Here is a 17999-nt window from a genome sequence, read left to right on the forward strand (position 1 = left end):
GACTAAGCTGTTACCTAATTCTGACATTGATTCCACTTATTTATCAGACTACTATCACCTTACCTGTCAGCCTCCCTTGGCCAACTCTTGATTTTATCGACCCCAATGGTATTAGATTGTGAGGCCGGGTGGTGTCTTTCATATTCTTTCTCTAATCAATCATTGGAAGGGGGGAGGAGGGCATGCTCAGGTGTTGTGAAGCCAGCATTCCTTGTAGAGCAATCACATAATACGAAGCCTAGTCCTCCAAGCTTCAGGTTATGTGTTTAAGGCTGATAACATACCCATGTAGAAGTCCCCACACACCTGAAAATAATCATCCTCGAATACCAATGCAAAGTAAGAGGCGGTGAGGTCGGAAAGGGTTATTGTGGGTGTGTAGAGAGCAGTGTCTGTATGATATCACTCTGATTAAGCTCTGGTTTTGTAACAAAATGTGACCACAGTTGGAGATGTTCCTTGCATGAAGTAAGTGGGATGGAAAAATGAGCCTACTGAATAAGAAAGCACCTTTGGTAGAAGGGTTGCTGGGTTTGGATGTGATTCCACTGAAAGGCGTTATGAGGTGTTTTGGAAACACGTAATCTCACATTGCTGCCACTACTACATGGACAATACTGGAGTGATGCATATCACTGAGGTGACCTCGATGGTTACTGAATAAATACAGATCAGACAGATCAGACTCCTGTTCTATAATAACAGTGACAGTGTGCAGTAGATGGAGATGACTAATGAAGAACATAATTGTGGCTGCCAGACCTGAAGAGGAGACCAAAGTGAGGAGGAGGAGGATATTAGTGTTTAACGTCCCGTTGACAACGAGGTCATTAGAGACGGAGTGCAAGCTCGGGTGAGGAAAGGATGGGGAAGGAAATCGGCCGTGCCCTTTCAAAGGAACCATCCCGGCATTTGCCTGAAGCGATTTAGGGAAATCACGGAAAACCTAAATCAGGATGGCCGGAGACGGGATTGAACCGTCGTCCTCCCGAATGCGAGTCCAGTGTGCTAACCACTGTGCCACCTCGCTCGGTAGACCAAAGTGAAAATGATTACACTATGCTGTGATGGAACACTCCCAAAAGCTACTTCTTCCTGAGGCAGTCTCTCTTCAGTGCACGGCCTCTCAAGTAGGACGATGTGTGAAGGTCTCTGTCCTGGATCTCACAGATGTGTGCACTCTTCCTACAGTTCATGACTATTACTATGAAGACAGTGACCGTTTGTTGCTTATGATCATTCTCCATCTCTGCCATCATATGAAGAGTTCCAGCCAGATGCGGACCTGCAGTACTTCACTTGGGGCAAAGGACATCAATTGCATGTTGGGCAACAGCCTTCCATAACATTGGTAGAATTGGCAATTCAAGAGGACTACCTGCCCAACAACATGCTTCACTGGTACTGTACGTGTCTCGCGTTCCCTGACGGCCATCAGCATTATAGATGCTGAGGTTGTAAATGGCAGTTAGTCCCAAACTACATGTAGTACATTCTCTGGCACATTTCACTGTAGTAGATGTGACACATCGAGGTATTCTGACGAGTTTTCAGCTGATAGTAATATTTAGTACCAGTGGACTACTACTTACACCTCATCAGAAAGCAGCCAGCTGAAAAGAAATATAGTCAAGATGCAAGCAGCAGCCCGCACCTCAACAGGAAGTGGTTTCGACAGTGACAGTTTAATGGTCAGCAGCTCTTATGTCAGTGAGACACACTTTTCCCCCCTCTCCAAACCCCCTTCCCCTCGACCTTTTCTGTTGCTCATATAGCAATGGAAGCAGCAAATAGCAAACAGCACTGAGTATAAAGTCACTCTGTATTTAAATTAGAATGTAAAATTTATGCTCAGTGTGTTAGTACATAAACTAAAATTGTTAGTGAATAGTTCTCCAAATAATCTTTTAATGTCACATTTTATTTCTTCAATTATGTGAATGGAAATAAGTGTAAATCGAATATAATCTACATCACATCACTGTAATATTGGTTAAATATGCATTATTAGTATACAGTATAGTCATAAACATTTCAAAAATAGTTTCAGAATGTAAGTCTAAATGTGGAACTATTTCAACAATGCAGAAGACAGAGGAAGTTCTGTGGTCTGATGTATGTAATGTTAGTAGACATAATTCTCCATCTCTTTTGCATTCTGCCATTATCCCAGCTGATGTTAAATTGAAGGAAGTTAACTATACAATTGTATCATTAGATGTAAGGTGAAAAATTGAAACAAATGTAATGCTCATTACATTCACACAGTCAGTGAAAATGGAGATATAGCTCTGAAACTTGTTGTACAATAATTAAAAAATAAATACCTATGAATGACAGCATATTGACTTGATTAATGCTTACTTAATGTTACTATTTCTATTATATTGACAAATATTGTTGTTATGAACAAACAACTTTATGGACATATCATGACAACAGTTTGTTAGAAATTTATAACATGCTTGCATGGTTATCATGTAGATATCGTGAATACAAACAGGTTAATGCAGTGGATTTCCAAACGTGTCTAATTTACTTATGGAAATTTTGTAGCACATGGATGACAAGGTACAAATGTACCAGTAAACTACAGAGCCATTAAACAATCAAACTCCCATGTGTGAGCAGCTTTAACAGACCAATTACTTTAAAATGAGTTTGATTACGTCACAGTGAGTTAGTGTGTTAAACATTTGACTTCAAGTACAACAGGAAACCTTACCTAAACTTTTTCCACTTATGTGCTAAAAGTTAATTGGATTCCATTAAGAGGTCACATTCTCAAATACTGGATAAACAAACCCCAGGTAGCAGCATGCTGTCAGTTACACTTCTCAAAGACAAGTTCACAGTGCCTAAATCTAATACTTGTTTCTTTCTGTTTTAAACTTATAATATATTTCCTAATGCGCAGTTTCAGATTATGAGAGCATTTTAAATTTTCAGAGTTGGTCAATCATTATGTGGAATAACAAAACTAAAAACTGACTAATTCCAGGGGCAGTGATTTTTTTTAAAAAATGCTCCAACAGGTCTTTGTTAGTACAGTAATATTTATTCTGAATGCCAAGTCTACCATTACTGGCATTAAAATAATACTCTCATTTTGGATTCTGCACTTCTACACAATTGCAACTGCACTGTGTCTCAATAATGGTATACATGCGGCTAAAGATCAATGTGATACAGTACACTACATCCCACAGTTGGATGTATTTGACATTTGGAGCCCAGTGCTATCTTACATAATCAGCACACTGACATAGGGTGGTCAGATGATGAACTTTCAGTGAGAGGTGTAAGGATGTTACACGAACTTCTTAGATTCTAGTATTTTCTTATTTTCAATATTGCTCTACATTCAGCTTTCAAATGTTCATGTTTATATTTTGTGTTTAACAAACCTTCAGATTCTCCTTTCCTGGATATGAATTGAATTGTCTGCTTGTGTGCAAAGTTTGTAAGTTACGTCAATCTGTCTACTGTAGGGAGAGAAATTAATTCCTATTTGCAGTATGCAATAACTGTAAATCATCATATGCATCATTGTTAATAGTTTATAGTGGTTGTTGTAATTCAGTGAGCAGCTCATCAAATTTGTCAATCTGATTGAAGGTCACCTGGAATGTTTGTATTGACTTGAGTTGGCCCACTAGTAAATCCTGCAACTTCTCATTTGCAGAATTCAGAGCTTCTGGAAAGGAGTGTTTTTCACTGCTGCATCAGTCGTGGTGGGATGTGATTACTGTGAAAAGTGAATGTGTGTTGTGACATAACTTTTGCACTCACTGGATTTTTCCTTTTTTTCTTGTCTTCCAGATAATAGTGATCTGACTGGAAAGTGATTTCTTTGGGTTTACTAAACTTGAACCCAAAATTCATCATCACATGTGATATTACTTCCATGTTATAAATTAATGATACAGGCTAGTGAAGATGCCCATTTTGAAAACGCCTAAATTCACTTTCTCTCCATTTTGTTTCAAGCTGTGCACAATTGCTTGTTACATTCATACAATCATCATTCATACTAATGATAATGTGCATGCCTCAAACTTTTGGAATAGAGTGTGTGATGTTTACTGAAAACCACATTTCTACAAGGTGAGATCAGTTTCATTCTCAGTTACTCAAACACAGTTTGTGGGTGAGAACAGAAAAATTATTGCAAAGTAAACAAAACATGATAAGCAGTTAAGTAAATAGGACATTCTTAAAATTTGTAATCATAGCACCAAAAAAGATGACACAATCTGATTAAAACTTCCATTTCAAATTCCTTATTCCTTTTCCTAAGGAAAGTGAGAAAAACTGCTCTCTTCAATTGTCACAAGCAAAACACCACACAGTTCACTCTGTAATGCAACTAGTTCCTGAGGAAAAGATACTTAAAGCTGTGAGAACTTGAATTTGCTAAAAATTGATGCCCAAAACAAAGACTGTAGTTTTTAATGTCAAACAAAACAGGGTTTGAAATCTCTCTTAAGTGATACCCCTTATGTCCATTATAAACAGAAATACAGGGGTATCCTTCAGGTAGGGTGTGGAACCCTGTTCTGTTTGGTTTTTAATAAGTGTTTGGTATTCGATTTCTGCAAGTGTTCACTGCCGGTGCACTGTCACGCTTAGCACTGGTGGACAGTTAGAGTGGTGCAAGTGTAGTAGACCTAGATAGTGTACAAAGGAGCTGCTATATGCTTTAATTTCTGTTTGAGCAAGTTAGTGTGCCGGATTAATCACCTGAAGATGCTGGCCAGGTGAACCTCTTGGCTGATGTTATGTTCTGGCTGGAGCCTGGTTCTGAATAATAATGATCTAGTAATGCTGGACACGAAAGTAAGATCACATATGAACATAGTATTATATTACATTGTACACAGCTCCTGAGAGCTCACATACAGATACAATACACATCATAGTGTTATGCCAAATGCTTTAGTTGTGTATGAAAGCTCTTGATGTATGAACTCCAAAGACACTGTTCACGTAACTTGCATATAAAAGACTGCCACTAGGTTCTTTCATGTGAGATATTCTTAACACCGCAATCAACATACTTAGTTCCAAAATGCTGATTTCTTGGAGTGTATGAACTAGAGGATTTTTTAGACCTTTGCAGCTGCAGAAGTGGTTCAATGTCATGTTGTGTATTTGTCCAGTGCCACATCAGGTCAGTGAGTAAATCACCGAGAGAATTAGCTCATTTCCATGATTATGAAATTCTCATCATTGAAAATATACAAATACTGCTCAATGTCATATGATAATCAGAAATTGTGCAACAATGAAGATTTCCCCACGAACTCCATAGATAACTACTCCAGAGTAGTTGTGCACATCAGATGGAAACTTGCTACTCTCCAGTGAATGTGAGGTATGAGTGAAGGTCGGCAAGATGTGTCAGCTGTTAACGTTATTTGTCTGATATGGTAATTGGCTCTCTCTTGCCAGAAGGAGCTGCATTTCCTGTAATTGTCATGATGGTATTGCTTTTACTTGGCAGGAAAGACCCAAGGAGTTTCAGACAGTTAAAGGGTGCCCACACTTAATGCATGTAAGATTACTGCACAACTTTTACAACCTTGAAAGATGCCCCAGCTATAGGAAGCAATGGTTAGGCACAAAAGCTCTCCTTCAGTAGTAGACCTTTGTTTTGTAACTAAAAGACATGGCCTATATTTAAGGCACTGTGCTAAAGTAACTGGGATAACTCGGTAATCATTAACTCTTTGTCTTCCTACTGACAGGCTTTTTCCATTTGGACTGCACAGTGCACTGTATATCCCCTGTATTGCTAGGTGACCTGGAGCTTTGGTAGCTCTGCTAACAGAAGGGTCTGTAGTGACTGCAGCATGGGAGTTCAGGCTCCAGGTTCTATTTCTGGTGCTGCAGAGTGGAGACCTGTGTCCGTTACATACACTAACCTGTTTGTAGGTACACAGGTACCCTCCATAGAGGAGAATCTAGGGCTATTCCAGCAGAAAGTCTTGCTAACAACTGGAACATCAGACATTGCAGGGAGTGTTGTGGTGTGACACTGTGATTACATTGCAGATGCATGGCACTAAAGATTCTGTGGCCTGTGACCCTTTCCTTTTACTTCTTAGGTTCATTACTCATCTAACCAAATACAAGTGGTGTGACACATATGTTACAATGAAGTGCTGGGTAAGTACAAGTTGACTGGTACCAAAAATTATTTTTTGGGGGATGCTATTGGTATTTATCAGATAAGATGCAATCCAAAGCTGCTTCTTTCTTCTTGTGAATTTCCATATGGCTTCCAATTAACAATCCTCATTCAGATACCTAATCCTTAATGTTATAGAGCTTCTTTAAAGGCACCCACATTGTATACTTATATCCAGTCTCCATTAATCACTCGTACCTCCATATTTACTACTGGAAAATCCAAATATGTCTTGATGGATTGCAGCACATATTGCATCATCCGTACAATAATATTTTACATGATCTGAGACACCAGAGATCAGACATTGCATACTGTTACATCTGTTAACACATTTTTTTTTAGTTCACTGCTTCTGGCATTTGCTACAGGAGAGGACTACTATATCATAATCTCATGCAATTTTTGTAAAAACTATTGTGTAACTCTGAGTATCTATCACAAAATTCTTTACAGTCAACTAAAAGATGAAAATGGGAATTTCATTCCCTAGCAGTGTTCCATACTGTGCATAAATGAGAGATTTTGAGCATAAAGTAGACTATGTCATTGAGACTGCTCTTGGTGATGAAAAGATTTCCCAGGTGATCAAATAAAGAAAATACCAATCCATTACACCAGCATTCCAAAATATTCTTAGTACTGAATACTGAAAAGCCTGTTGAAGTTATCAGAATCTCAGAATTTAGCTCATTCCATTAAAATATTGTCTACAGTACTTGAAGAAAAAACTGGTGTCATCTAAACATTCTACCACATGAACCATTCAATGATGGATTGGAAGCCATCAAAAAGACAGCACTGTAACCCCCTATTGGCTGTAGGTAAGACTAGGAGAAGCACTAGGCTGGTATTGAACATGAGGGCAATTAATAAAATAATAATCGTGCGAGAATCTGAGCAGAAAATTTAGTTCAACAAGTACAGTGGAGCCAAGGATCAAGTACCTCATTTCCATCAATTTGAGTATGTCGTATTGACAGATAAGTCTAAACAGAGCTCCTGTAAAGTACACTGCTTTTATTTTTGCATGTCATACCTACCCGTTTAGAATGACATCAGTTACTCTAAACGTGAGTGTTGGTGTGTTTATAATAACATTACATGATGTGTTAGGCCCAGAATTACTACAAAGGATTACTTTATATGTGGGTGATTTGTTGAATGCCACACACATTTTGGAAGTGCACATGTCATGGTAGAGAATGTTTTAGAATACTTTCAGCAATATGATGTTAAAGGCAATATGAAGAAAAAAAACAAATTTTCTAGACAGAGAGAGAGAGATAGAATGAATAAATTTCTTCTGGCACATTATTATGCCTCAATATGTCCTAATTGACAAAACAAAAATACAATGAGTTCATAACTTCCCAGTACACCAAACAGGTGCAGTTAAAAGTATCTTCAGATTTAGCCAATGAACATTGTCATTTTGTCCAAAATCAGTTTTTATATGCAGAACCATTACAAAATTTTGTACGCAGACTGATCCCTTAGATTGGGTCTGAAGTAATCCAGTCTGCTTTTAATAAGATCAAAGATGCACTAGCAAATAAACAGTTGGTGTACCATATGAATGTCCCAGGATTTTTGCTTGACAACTGATGCTTCATTTACCAGGTTCAGAGCTTCTCTCTTCCAAATCAGGGGTGTAGATGGTAGATGAAGTGTCTGTACACTGTTGTTGTTGTTGTCTTCAGTCCTGAGACTGGTTTGATGCAGCTCTCCATGCTACCCTATCCTGTGCAAGTTTCTTCATCTCCCAGTACCTACTGCAACCTACATCCTTCTGAATCTGCTTAGTGTATTCATCTCTTGGTCTCCCTCTATGATTTTTACCCTCCACGCTGCCCTCCAATGCTAAATTGGTGATCCCTTGATGCCTCAAAATATGTCCTACCAACCAGTCTCTTCTTCTCGTCAAGTTGTGCCAGAGACTCCTTTTCTCCCCAATTCTATTCAATACTTCCTCATTAGTAATGTGATCTACCGTTTCACTTCCATACATGGCTACACTCCACACAAATACTTTTAGAAATGACTTCCTGACACTTAAATCTATACTCGATGTTAACAAATTTCTCTTCTTCAGAAACACTTTCCTTGCCATTGCCAGTCTACATTTTATATCTTCTCTACTTACCCTGTCCTAATGGGCCTACACAGCCACTGAATGTGAAGTTGTCACAATCATGCACCCTTTCAGGAAATTCCACCACTATTTTGTTGATAACTACAGCTAAGTATATTGTGGTTGCCAACCTTTAAGCTTTCTTCTCAATTGCAAATTAGTGTATGCAAAAGTGGTTCACTTCAGTAATACAATTTAAAAATAGTTTGTCATGGAACAGAACAATGTAGTAACTGACACATTACCATGATTACCTGAAGAAATATCCAGTAACTTTTGCTCTGAGGGATGATGTTCTAAATATAATGTCTTTCTGGTGCATGATAACACTTATTGTCTGTGTTTCATGTCAGCAGCAATGTGTGTCATCTCCAAGACAGGAATCCTAGGTGGAGAGAAATCAGAATACAATCTGCACTTGACCACCTGAGGCACTAGTTAGATACTATGTTCTTCACAACAATGTATTATTTTGTTGTTGTTTTACCCAGTATAACTGGTGTAATTGCATTCCAGAGGACAGCCTGGAGAACCTAATCTTGTACATCCATTAAGCACTGGGGATCCTGAAGTGGTTAAATGTGCTGAGAAAGTCAATGGCTATTGCTATTTTCCTTACCTGTAAAAGAGAGTAAAATGGATTATCCACAAACACCTACTCTGTCAAAGTGTGAAACCTCCAAACTATGGCTCTGAAGGTGAGCTCCACCCAGTCTGGGTGGAAGAAGAGATTTAGGTGACAATATCTCATGCTGTAGAGTTTGCTTTCCAGTTATGGTCCTCTGCTGCTGTGCACATTCAAATCACTCACTATATGCACAGGCACTCATATTAAGCTAAAGTTTAGGAGCACTGTGCTGCCACAAAAAGCTGAACACAGGTTGTAAGTCAGCTGGAGTGAGACGTGGGCTGCCAGATTCACTTGAAGGACACAGGTCTCTAGTGTGCCTGGTGAACTGAAGAGATCAACAATGAAAAGCTACAGTTTATTATCTAGAAAAATGTAGTTCAGTATAGAGGTCTAGTAGGTACAGGTAGTACATATACATAATAAAGATGGGATGGCAGGCATGATTGTGGAATGAGGACAGAGTAGCATGTTCTGTTTCCCACAACCTACACGAATGCATTTGAAATGTCAGATGAGGAATCATAATTCAGGTCTTCGATATGGTAGCCAGGTAAGCTTGCAGCTCAGTAATATCACAGACAAAAAATTTAGAGCAGCCAGCTACTAGTCAGACTTGGGACAAACTATGTGATACGAGATTTAAAACTTTCATGGCTTTGTTGATATTTTCCATTGTAAGTGGCCACGATTTCTTTTTTATATATGAAAAGTGGTCAAAACACTTCATCATAAATTTTAGTATTTCTATCAAACAAAGATTTGATAGATTCATCCACATTAGTCCATGTTGATGTAATTCAATAACTGAAGTAAAAAACATAAGTAGTTTATCAGATGATAGCGAAAATCAAAATATCCTGATTCCCAACACTAAAATGATATGGACACTTGCAAAAAACATAAAAATCTATGTGGACACTACATGTTTCCTTGTTAGAGTTGTGGAGCATTTCAGTAGCAGTGCTATCATGTATAAACACTGCTGTGTTTCAGTCTTCCATATAAATCTGACCAATAACAAAATCTCTAACCTTGGCTATGGTGTACAAAACAAGACGTTTCTGTAAAGGATAACAGTTCAGGGCTGTAAGAGTTTAGATTAGTGAGGTTTCCCGCTTTAGGCCTAACAGTGTCCTGCAGTTGTAACTAAGTGAAGGCAGCAACTTCTAAGCAGTCAGTGTATTAATTACACGTCACAAAGTACAATCAGTAGGTCTATAATAACTGTTCCATATTCAGTGTCATTCTGCTTCAGATAACTTTACTTCTGCTCTGATGTGTTACCTTCTTTAGAACAGCCTGAATCTTTTGAAGTGTGTAGATTGTTGTCTTTTATGGATCACACCCACAGATATCTATTATGAGGTTTGATGTAAGAAAAAGAAAGATTAATTTCTACATCTACATCTACATCTACATCCATACTCCGCCAGCCACCTGACGGTGTGTGGCGGAGGGTACCCTGAGTACCTCTATTGGTTCTTCCTTCTATTCCAGTCTCATATTGTTAGTGGAAAGAAGGATTGTCGGTATGCTTCTGTGTGGGCTCTAATCTCACTGATTTTATCCTCATGGACTCTTTGCGAGATATACATAGGAGGGAGCAATATACTGCTTGACTCTTCAGTGAAGGTATGTTCTCGAAACTTTAACAAAAGCCCGTACCGAGCTACTGAGCGTCTCTCCTGCAGAGTCTTCCACTGGAGTTTATCTATCATCTCCGTAACGCTTTTGCGATTACTAAATGATCCTGTAACGAAGCGCGCTGCTCTCTGTTGGATCTTCTCTATCTCTTCTATCAACCCTATCTGGTATGGATCCCACACAGCTGAGCAGTATTCAAGCAGTGGGCGAGCAAGCGTACTGTAACCTACTACCTTTGTTTTCAGATTGCATTTCCTTAGGATTCTTCCAATGAATCTCAGTCTGGCATCTGCTTTACCAACGATCAACTTTATATGATCATTCCATTTTTAATCATTCCTAATGCATACTCCCAGATAATTTATGGAATTAACTGCTTCCAGTTGCTGACCTGCTATTTTGTAGCTAAATGATAAGGGATCTATCTTTCTGTGTATTCGTAGCTCATTAAACTTGTCTACATTGAGATTGAATTGCCATTCCCTGCACCATGTGTCAATTCGCTGCAGATCCTCCTGCATTTCAGTACAATTTTCCATTGTTACAGTACTTGGGCACAGGCAGCTTCAATGATTTTGTGCTGCCTTCTTGCAACCTGTGATTCTGTTCCTGCTCTTGCCACATAAAACAGGTAGCTTCATGTTTCTATCTCGGTGTGCATGTGTAAATCTCCACTAGAACGCACATGCTGCAAAAATATCTGTAGCTAAAAATCTTGAGACATTAAATCTTTGTGTGTGCCTGTGCACAACAAATCAGTTACCCACAGGTGAGTCACTGCCTGTCTTCAGTTTTTGTTGTTATGTTATTGTAATTGGTAAATGGTTGCACAATTGTGTTGGTGGCTAGTGCAGGTAGAGGAGACACAAACTGCTTTCAAATAATCGAGGTGTCAGTATTTTATGTTGGAAGTGAGGGACCACTTGAAGTCCGATTAATATGTAGGACAAAAATCCCCAGGGAATCCAAAATGAAGAAGATTAATATGTGTCAGAAGGTGTAAGCCTACAACTGTATGAAATCTTTCAGTTGGAATTAGTCCTTCACTGTTAAATTTGGTTGATCCCATGTGGCTCCCCTGGAAATATCATGTAATGTACAGTTGTTTTGTCAGTTGAAATAGAAAGCTTGGTATAATGTGTGACCTGTGATTAGCAAAAGTCAGAAACTGATGACACACAGTTTCACAGTGGCTGAGGATCCTGCAATTTAAAAAATGCTCTAGAAGTAACAATTGACCCCTACCAAATTCCAAAAGCCTGATGTGCCTTTTTAGACTACAAAGAATGATCTCATGCCACATGTGATTTTTAGTATGGTCATATTATTCTTTCAAAAGTACCCTGCTACTTAAATGGAAGCTTTTACACATTGCAGTGTACAGTTTTGTAATATGTCTGTGTTGTGGGGACATTAGCTGGTGGCAATTAATGCAGATAATCTGTCCTCATTATGTAGCTCTAATTGCAAAAGTACTTTTGTAACGTTCTCTTACCTAAATCTGATGTCGTTATTTCCTCTAAACATAGTTGGCTGTGAATTACATGTTGAGATTGTCAGTCAATTTCTTCCATAAGCAAAAGCTCACAGTTTATAAATTTTTGGTTTGAAATTACTGTATGTTCAATCTCAGAAATGTCTGAGAAGGATTTTTAAGTATTTTTTAAATTATTATACTTGGAAACAATTACAAATAAGTGTATTGTTCAAATTTTGTAGCAGTATAGGCTAAGTAAAATCCTTCTAATGCAGATGACAAATTGATGTGTTATGTAGGTACTGTGCATGAAAACTGCCAGCAGTGAATAGGCTAAACAGACAGATGCGTCTCAATAATGTTCAGTTTCAGAAAATTATCTTATCATAAAAGATGCTTGTTAGTTATGTCCACGATAAGACAGGCCATGTTTCCAGGAGAATAAAGCATGGGGAAAATGTCTTGCATATCCAGTTTCTTCTACACCATTGAATACAGTTGCATTCATCTTATCCCAACAGTATGTTCTTTTGTACATAGTGTGTTATAAATTTCTGTGCGTGTTTCAGAGTTGTGCTTACATATAGCTCCTTCCACACCTGCATCCCTAACAGTTTTTTTTTTAAATCACTGATTGTTTCCCTACTAGGAACTGATATGTGGATTATGCTGATTTAGGTACCCCCAAGTGTTCCAGAGGTATGACTAGTGTGTATCTGCATTATCTGTTAAGCCCTCTGACTCTTGATCAGTCTTGTAGAAAAGCTGTAAACTGATTTACAGAAATTGTGCAAATGATGTACACTATATTTATTACCACCAGAAAATGCTATGTACGTCAAGTGCTTCTATGCAAGTAAATTTGCTCACCAATCAGCCTGCCTCTCTCTCCTATGACAGAGTACCACAGTAGCAAATGCAATCACTGTCTGAAGTTACAGTAATTCCTAGATGCAATATTTTCAGTATAGTTTGACAAAAACTAACATTCCTTGTGTAGCAAATGCTCACAGCAGTTCCAAAACATATGTTTATTAGATACATAGTGTAAGGTGCTTTGTCAATGGCCACATCTATACCAGTGTAATTGGGCAGTTTTAACAGGCACTGAACTCCACTGCTGGTCTTTCTGCTGGGTGTGAGGAAGATGATGGGAATGTGTCCATGGATGTCTCCTGGTGTCAAAATAGCAACATTTATTAACAAACAGCAATATATTGGTTGTGGGCACTTTAGGCGAGTGTTGCTTCCATTCGTAATATTTTTGGTGGTGACAGAGGTGACTGGTGGATGTTCACACACGCGCCTGCTGCTGCATCTGTAATTGCATTGGCATAACTTGAATCTGCTGCATTGCCAGTGGCACTCCAGCCTTCCAGGACATTTTGCTGCAACTGGAACCACTCACTGTGGGACTCAGTCGTGCTGGCAACTGGGAGGTGTGGCAGGACAGATCAGTGCCCTGTCTCAGCAGACATCCCCAGCACCGACACTCTGGTGTGAATGGGTCAGGGTCCCTGGCCCTGCCCCAGTCTTGGTATTCAAGCCAGCAGCATCCAGGATAATGCCGACAGTGCATTATCACAAAGCACCCCAAGCAATGGCTCCAAAGACAGTGTCCTAAGATAATTAAGGCAGGATAGTTATGGCAGTGGAGTCACTCTGGCACCTCCTGGGAAACTACCTGCATTATGACAGTGACTATTACAATGATTGTGATTGCAGTTACAACTCTGAGTGACACAGAGCCATGTTACTTACCACCACCACCAGTTCAAACACCTCAAGACTGATGATGTTGATAAGTGGGCTGCCGGTCCTTAAATGTGGCTTTCTTTTGCTGGTCTGCTGTTTTTCTTTCCCAGTAGGTCAGGGGAATATTCTGGTGTTGCTCAGCTGGTCTATCTGATCCAATTACTGCCTCAATGTCAGTGCCCTGGCTTGCAGTGAGCTGCTTCTTGTCATGTCTTCTCCTGTATGGTGAACTGGCTGTTGACACAGCATTATCCTGTGTTACTGTACTCGGCACTCCACCGACCCATTATGCCACAGTATCATAGCACTGAACTGCACAACTGAGTGTAACACACACAAATTCAGGCTCCTAATACTCCTTCACTTTTTAACTATCTTTATTATTCCAAATTCCTAGCTTTAACTAATTTAATCACTCTCATCTTTCAACACACTATAGTTTGTTCAGTCCCCAATCCAAATATTGTATTGATTTCAGTTTGAGAGTAAACAGGAGTAGAAGTCAACTTCCTCATAAGTGTGGTGAACTCACCTCTAGGTTTTTAATATGGGAATATGTAAAGCGTATTGTATACTCTTTACCAATAAGAACAGTAGTTGGGTTTTTCAAGTGAAGGTGTGCATTTTCATAAACTTGTTCTATAGTGAAAAATTATACTCTTTGCAAGAATAATGTGTTGCTAATGCTTTATCAGGAATGATGATATTATTAGGTTTATATTTCAATATACTGAAAGCATATGAAGACTGATCAATTTGTAATACAGAATGGGCTTATCGTTGTTTTTTGAAAATGTTTTCATGGGATACATCTTATCAGTGGAACATGATTCCACACATTTGCCACAACACTCAAATCAAGTATTACCAAGGCACCACTTGATTTTCATCTGTAGGATGATTCTTCCTCTATGGACCACCTTACTTCATTCAGATATATTTATTTAGCACAAACTGAACAGTCAACCAACAGCTTGAATGTATCTTTATCAACAACAAAATTTAGTTCTACGCCCTTTCTGAGACATCACATTTATTGTATAGATAATTGTTCATGCAATAACATTACAGTACATAAATTTAACAAGATATCAGTCCTACTGGCACAACATTCATGTTCTTTAATTTAAATGTTTCATAATTAAAACTACTTTATTTCTACATGAGATGCTGTCTTGGTTATCAACGAATTCCATTATTATAACATGAAACACAATATTTTTTAACATTAATAGTGTTCCTAACAAGCCTAATCACACATAGTTTGATGCTGGGATAAAACCCAATGTAAAATAATCTCCACTAAACATTAACATTTCATTACATTAATGAAGTGTTCATAATAGAGTTATGTGGTAACTGTTTCAAATAATAGCAACTCAGCACTGTGTTATACAATACCTAGTAGGTGATACATGTACTTTGAATTAATATAAATTTTGATAGAAGCTGTTTTTCTTGTAGAATTCCAGAAATTTCTTTTGAGCTGGCTTATGTTGGAGTGTGACAGACTAACTTTGACACTGCTTTTCCCTGGCATTCACCCACTGGTTGTTAGGAAAATGTCATCTTTAACAAATCAATAACAGCAAGAAATCTGGCACCTCCCTTGTGCCTGATTTACAATGCAACACAATGTCTAGAGAACAACCTCATGTTAACAACTACAGCAGATTGATAGCAGCAGTGGATCAGTAAGAGAAATAAGTCACTGAAAGCATGGGGATGGCAATGGGAACCTTGGTCTCCATTTACTTATCTCAAGATGGTGGTCATGTTGTACATGCATCAGATTGTAGAACACATGCCACACGTTAGCTTCATGCCACAGTAAACAGCAACAGGTTCCTGGAAGCTCATAGGCCTATACATTCATATTACACTGGCTTGAAAAATATAAGGTCAAAAGCAACTTTTGCATGGTGTCACAGCCAAATAACACAGCTCAGAGAAACTGTGCATACAAATAAGTATTTCAATATTCTACAGAAGGCAACTGAAAGAGAAACTGACAAACAGAAATGATGCTTTCATTCAAAGAAAATAAGTACAGTGAAGTGGCCATGATTTATGAACATCCTCTGGCTTACAAAAGACAGAACATGGTTCTTAATAGGGTGTGTGATCAAGAATGACAATGCATGATCTGCAATGTGCACCCATTTTGGCACAAGGTTGGTAAAGAGTTCCTGTGTACAGTGTTCCATTCCTCCTCCAGTGCAGCTAACAATAGCTAGATGCTCATTGGTGCACGTGGCCATGCTGCAACGCATCTCCCCAACATGTTCGATAGGGCCTAAGTCAGGGGAACATGCAGGATAGTCCGTTCGTCAAGATATCCTTGCATTCCAAGATCTCCACATGCACTGTTCAGTGCAGTGAGGCATTGCCATCCATGAAAATGAAGTCACAGACGAATGCACTCCTGAAAAAGCAAACATTGGGAAGAAGTACTGTGTCGCAGTGGTGTTGTCTGGTCAGTATACTGTGTTCAAAGATTTGAAGGCAGTATGTCCTTGCAACATTGTGCCTCTTACATCATGACAACTAGACTACCAAAATGATGATGTCAGGCAATGTTGGTGAGATGCATTAGTGCTCCCACCAAGAGGTCACATATATTGCATACAGGAACATTGTCGAACACGATCGATTTGGTGGTTGAGGTTTTAGAGCGTCGACAGTGATAATGTTGCATGGGCATATTGCCTGTTAATCATTGAACACAGTTCACTTACAGGTCAACATCTTTGTGCCACTACTCCTTCTATACACCTGCCTTTCCAAGAGTGCATTTGGCCCTGACTTCATTTTTATGGAAGACACTGCAGGACTGCATCTAACAGCACACGTGCAAGAGCTGTAGGTGTGAGAAGATATTTGACCAGTGAGATAGCTTGCCCATTCCCCTGCTTTAATTCCCATGTAGCATGGGTGGATGTGTTGGGGAGACATACTGCAGCACATTCACATGCACAGTCAACTGTCCTGCAATTATCGATAATGCTGATGAATGGAAAGCCCTACCATAAGAACTACATACCAAATGTGGGGGCAGAATGCCACCACATTGCAGAGCACACATTGCCATCCGTGGTGATCACAAGAGACGCGTGCAGCCTATTGTCATTTCTAAGAGTTCTGCTTGATTCTGAAAAATTCCTTTTCTTAAGATAACACATTTAATCTCCAACTAAAGTATATAATTTTACCTCATAACTGAACAGACACTTTACACCGTAATGAGAATACAAGATTGATTCTTTAACTTAACAACTTTCTCTTGCTCCTCCTTTTTTCTTGAGGGGGTGGGGCAGCGGGATGCACTGTCAATACCACACTGACTCCCAAGAGGAAGAAAAAAAATTACATCACCAAAGATTATAAGCTATGGAATAAGCTACATGCAAAGAAAAAACAGTTAATTACTGGTATCTACAAAAACTGTTTTTGCCTTTCTCTTATCCTACAAAATATGGCTAGTGTGTGAAAGTGCCCACCACCATCCCACAGAATATGGGCTGAGGTAGTAAATAATCTGTAGCATACCCTGTAATCTAAGATACGTTGGTATGTGGCAATCTGTTCGTGTGTCTGAAAAGAGAATACCCCATAAATCAGTCTTTTAATTAGATTGCATTCAAAGTTTCCTCCTGTGAATGTACAAACCATTATGATTACAACAAAATATGCTGTAAGTGTGTTCCTTTACCTGCCATAGGCCTAGACAAAGAAACAGGATATGTGGTAAGCATTTTCATGCAGCAAAGCAACTTACACAATATTAACAATGGAATGGCATCCATCATAAGCATGTTCTTAAATAAACTAACAGATAACTGTTAAAGATACATGCACAACATTACAGTACATCATATTATATTGACTAATTTTCTTGCCTGTCCTTTGTACACTCATGTGTTTTCATGTGTTTTGAGAGTCATCACAAATCTGACACTTGCAGTCAGTGGTAAATGCATTTTCCATAAGTTATGACTTTGGGCAAAAATCTTTCCAAAACATTATTCATTTGATATTTAATTATACCCTGTGAGCCAGGATAATCTATAAAACATGCCACTCATAACAGAATGGTTTCACTGGCTGATTGTAACTTCAGTTGTCATTGGATAACAGTGAAATTGAGCAAATATCTTTGGAGTGG

Source organism: Schistocerca nitens, chromosome 6, assembly GCF_023898315.1.
Source record: "Schistocerca nitens isolate TAMUIC-IGC-003100 chromosome 6, iqSchNite1.1, whole genome shotgun sequence".
NCBI lineage: Eukaryota > Metazoa > Arthropoda > Insecta > Orthoptera > Acrididae > Schistocerca > Schistocerca nitens.